We start from the raw sequence: 4,460 nt of genomic DNA, 5'->3' as shown, positions 1-4,460 counted from the left end.
CTTGTATTCAGTTTTCTCAACTGTAAATTGAGAATAATTTATGTCACGCAACTGTTATGTTAGTTAAATGAGATCATGTGTATAACCTGCCAAGAATAGTGCCTGACTTAGTAGGTATGTAACATGTGGTGGTCATTTCCTTCTCTCTGTAGGCTAAGTATTAACAGTGGGCATGAAGATGAGCAGGACATGGGCCCTGCCTCAAGCAGCTCACATTCAGGACTCTGCCTTCTTTTATCAGCTATAAAAGACTCCAGACAAATAACGAACAAAGTGACAAGCTGAATACAAAAGCTCCAAATCAAGCCTTGACTCCCTCATCCAAAGATAGCGTGATAAGAATAAGACAGGGTGTGAAGTTCTCCTCCTGGTCTGGGCATCCAACCAATATTCCATCATCTGCAACAGCCGCTCGCCAACCTTTAATTGCACACTGTGTAAATAAGCAACAAAGGAAAGGATTTGGAGGGAACGGAGGTTGAGTTAAGATAAATAATTTAGTTCAGTTTGGAATACTTGCATAGACACAGACACTAAGAGCATTCTGCTCATTTGAAAACAATATTCACCAATACTTACTGAAATCTGACTCTATACAGGAACTATCTAGATTTGAACAAATAAAGATGAAAATACACCATTCCTGTCCCAAAGGAACATACTTTCAAATGTTCTTTCCAGTTGCCAATTATTTTGATCTGTTACTTAGATTTGAATTGGAAAACACACAGTTTGTTTACAATTTAATTTAGTCTTTCTGTGGGACACAACTCAAGTCCTATTTAGAAAAAGACATTGCTATTCCTAAAAATAATGTTTCAAGGTGAATTTGTCAAGACACAAAAATGCAATTTTGGTATATTATTCTATATTCCTTCAAAATGTATACCGTCACAAACATGTCCATGGATGATGCTCTGAAACTTCATTTTGAAATTCTTTGTTTATAACTCAGAAAGCATATTACAAAGAAACAGTATTATTAGAGTTGGACTTTTTGGCCAACGTGTAAAAGCTGATTGAACTACAATGTACCTGAGATAATGGTATCAGTGAAACCACAAAGCCAAGTGTTTGTATATTCCCATGCCAAACTGTATTCAGGAAAACAACTGCAAGACTGGAAGTCCTGACAGCTGGAAGAGCACCCCAACTCTCCTTGCTTTCTCTTTTATCTGAGAGTGGAGTGAAAATTCCATAGATTGTTGGCCCTAGCAGAGGACACCGTGGAGACCAGGGAATAAAGAACAGGGACAAGTGGGAGCCAAGATGGGAACTCTAGGGGTAAGAAGCCAAGGTGGCAAAGTCTTGAGGAAGGAAGGAGACCGGAGTTCCATGTGGCTGCTGAGAATCTAGCCCAGGGAATAAGGGCCAAAGTGAAGCCAAGGTCACATTCCTCAGTGATGAGGAAGTAAAGGCTGATGCAAGGGAGAGAATTTATGCATGCAGCACACAGCATACTTCCTGGCACATAGTTGTGCTCAATAAATGGTGACAGAGATATTGGAGACGATGGGGTAGCAGCAATAATTGTAGGCTTTGCTCCCCTGTTTGTCTTTGAGAATACAGCCTATTTGGAAAAGAACTCTATTTGTCAGGAACATGGAACTCCAGCGTCAGTGGCAGATGCAGTTGATGGAGCAGGGCAGTGGTTGGGCAGGAGGGACGTAGGGAGAGGAGTTGCTTTATTGGGGTCTCCTGACAGAGACAGGATATGTTTGCTTCCCCTCTCATCTTTCCTCTTTCCCATTCTTTTCACCTAAAGTTTGAGATGTAGGGAAGTGGGGTGTGGGGAGATGTATCTCAGCCAGATGCAGAGTTGGAGAGTCGGGGGAGGACAAGAGGAAGAAAGAAAACCCCCCATAGGAGTGAGAAACAGCCGAGGGCCTGGTGCAGCCCTCCAGACAGCAAGGACGTTCCTACCAGGCAGAGGTAAGGTCCCACACCACATGCTCTGAAAATACTAAAAGGACAGTGCCTCCTCAGGCAATTTAATCCAATGTGGTGGTCATCCTTTTTCTACCCTCAGTTACATTTTAGCTCGAAAAACTCTGCCCAAGCTTCCAGGAACAGCTCTCAACAGGACTGTTCCAATTTTTCCTTTAGTCAAGGATTTCACCTATGTTTAGATCTTTCCTCTCTCTCCCACATTCAGCCAGGATAGGAAAAGAATTGCATGAAAATGGGGCTAATTCTAATAATGTATTCTTTCCACCAATTGTTTCAGAAGAGGTGTGCTCACAAGCCAATGTTCTGACAGAAGGTGAGACACATCTTTCAGATATCAGAAAATCAAAATATGGGTACCACTCCGTTTTTAATGACCTTCAGTCAATTTATATTTGCCAAATATAAAGATAATAATTGCTTGATGTACAGGCTGTAATTGGATCCCAGCCATCGGTGACATGATTATTTGTTGTTACAGCAATATTAATGGAATTATGCCTATGGCAGCCTAATTAGAAGAATACCATAAGCGACCCAGCTGGCATTTTCAATATGTTATCTAAAAGGTATGATCAGAAGACAAATCAGAGCTAATGTAATGAAGTTCCTGATCAGAGGCTGCTCTGAAGACAATGAGTTATTGAAGGAGACAAAGAGGAACTGATGGCTGGCAAATTTATGCAGGCTATTAGAGAACAACAAAAAGCAATGGAATTTACCAGATTCAACCTTGTTGTGAGTGGTAGCAACAGAAGTTTCCTTTCTTCTCTTCCTTCCTTCTCGGCAGCTGGATCCTAAAGTCATAAAGTTTAGCTATGAAAAGAAGCCTACAGATTACTTAGTTCAGTGATAATTAAGTGGGGGTACCCACAAGGGGCTTTTTGAAATCTCCTGGCAGACTTTTACAAACTAATCCCTCCCCGATATCATTATATACCTATGGGTCGGGGGACACGAGCTTCTCACTACCCCATCTGAGAATTGTGACAACAGGAGCAGTATAACGCAGACACTAGGAACAAGCTCTGAGGTACTGTCTAGGCCTGAATTCATGAGGGCTGTTGCTCACTCAGCGTGTGACCTTGCCAAGTTTCTTAAATTCCCTGAGCCAATATTCTTATCTCTGAATTGGGAATAATAATAGAATACAATGGAAAATTATGTGCTAAGGATGAAATGAGGAAAAATGCTTAGCTCAGCACCTGACACACAGTAAGTGCTCAATTATTGTTCCATGTCACTTCACCACTACTACCACTGAATAGGCTAGACAGCAGCTGTCCAGTATGTTCAGGCAGAAAACAGAGTGAGGGCCAGAAAGCTGGTCCAGCACACTGAGGGAGAACCTGACACCCAGAGGCAAAAGGGACTTGCCTAGAGTTCCCCAGCATATAAGAGCCCGGACTGGATTCCAGGGCTCCAGGGGTGGGTCTCGTGCTCTTTAGGCCACACTGAATCCTTGGACTCTGACAGTTTAAGGAATGGCCAGATGTACAGGAAAATGCACTGGCCTAGCCGTCAAGACATTTAACTATGCCTCTCTTTCTCTGTGTGGTGTCCCTAATGTTCCATAAAGTAGCAAAGTGCATTGATCAAGGATCCGAAATCTGCCATTACTGCCACCTGGCCAAACCTCCTTCCCCAGATCATACAGTGCATGTTCCATTATCTTTCAAACTTTGACCTTTTTCACCCTAGAATTCGCCATGCTGATCTTTTATTATCTAGCATTTGATCAGGGATCAGGTGCTAATATTATATGGCAATGTGTGTATCTATTAATACACACAATTATGTGTGTATGTATACATAATATATATGCACACATATGGTATAAAATATACATGTATGATATACATACATACCAGATATTTATAACCTTTGATTAATTTCATCTATTGTCAGTAATATTGTTCTGGTTACTATAGCTATAGGTAAAAAAGAAAAAATAGTAATAATAAGAAGCACCCACCCACACACATACTTCTGGCAGATGCCTCAGATGGTACCTCTAAATGTTAAAGTCCTTTTAAAAAGTTGAAGAGCTATGAATAATGTTTAAGTAGCTTATATGAGTTTTAAAGGACAATGATGACTAGCTGCAAAACCTATCATTCAAGGAACAAGAGTTTGACAGGAAACATGTATTAATGTACTTAACCTAAAACCTAGTGAACTACTCTTAACCTGTCTTCCTTCTCACCATCTTTTTTAAAACACAGCAGCCGGGGCAGAGGCACGTACCTATAGTCCCAGCTACTGGGGAAGCTGGGGCAGGAGGATCCCTTGAGGCCAGGAATTCGAGGCTGTAGTGCAACACAATCGCACCTGTGAATAGCCACTGCACTCCAGCCTAGGGAACATCTCAAAAAAAAAAAAAAAAAAAAAAGTAAGACTATTCCTCTTTCCCTGTCTTTTTTCCAGGGTTGACAAAGTATTACAAGTTCCACTTGTGGTTTCCTCCCTCCTCTTTGCTTCTTGCTCTCTCCATCCGTCTCAGTGTCTCTCCC

At 41.5% G+C, this 4,460-nt stretch overlaps 1 long non-coding RNA gene across 1 annotated transcript; it reads right to left on the bottom strand.

The window, feature by feature from the left end:
* LOC123642214 lies at positions 1-4,234 on the bottom strand. The gene is made up of 3 exons (XR_006736392.1): positions 4,195-4,234; positions 2,670-2,744; positions 1-433 (listed from the first exon to the last, which is right to left on the bottom strand). It is a non-coding gene; the product is annotated as an uncharacterized LOC123642214 (long non-coding RNA).
* Positions 4,235-4,460: the final 226 nt, after the last annotated feature.

The sequence above is a fragment of the Lemur catta genome, chromosome 1 (assembly GCF_020740605.2).
Source record: "Lemur catta isolate mLemCat1 chromosome 1, mLemCat1.pri, whole genome shotgun sequence".
Lineage (NCBI taxonomy): Eukaryota > Metazoa > Chordata > Mammalia > Primates > Lemuridae > Lemur > Lemur catta.
The sequence above is the reverse complement of the archived record's forward strand: the minus strand, read 5'-3'. Positions and strand labels throughout refer to the sequence as shown.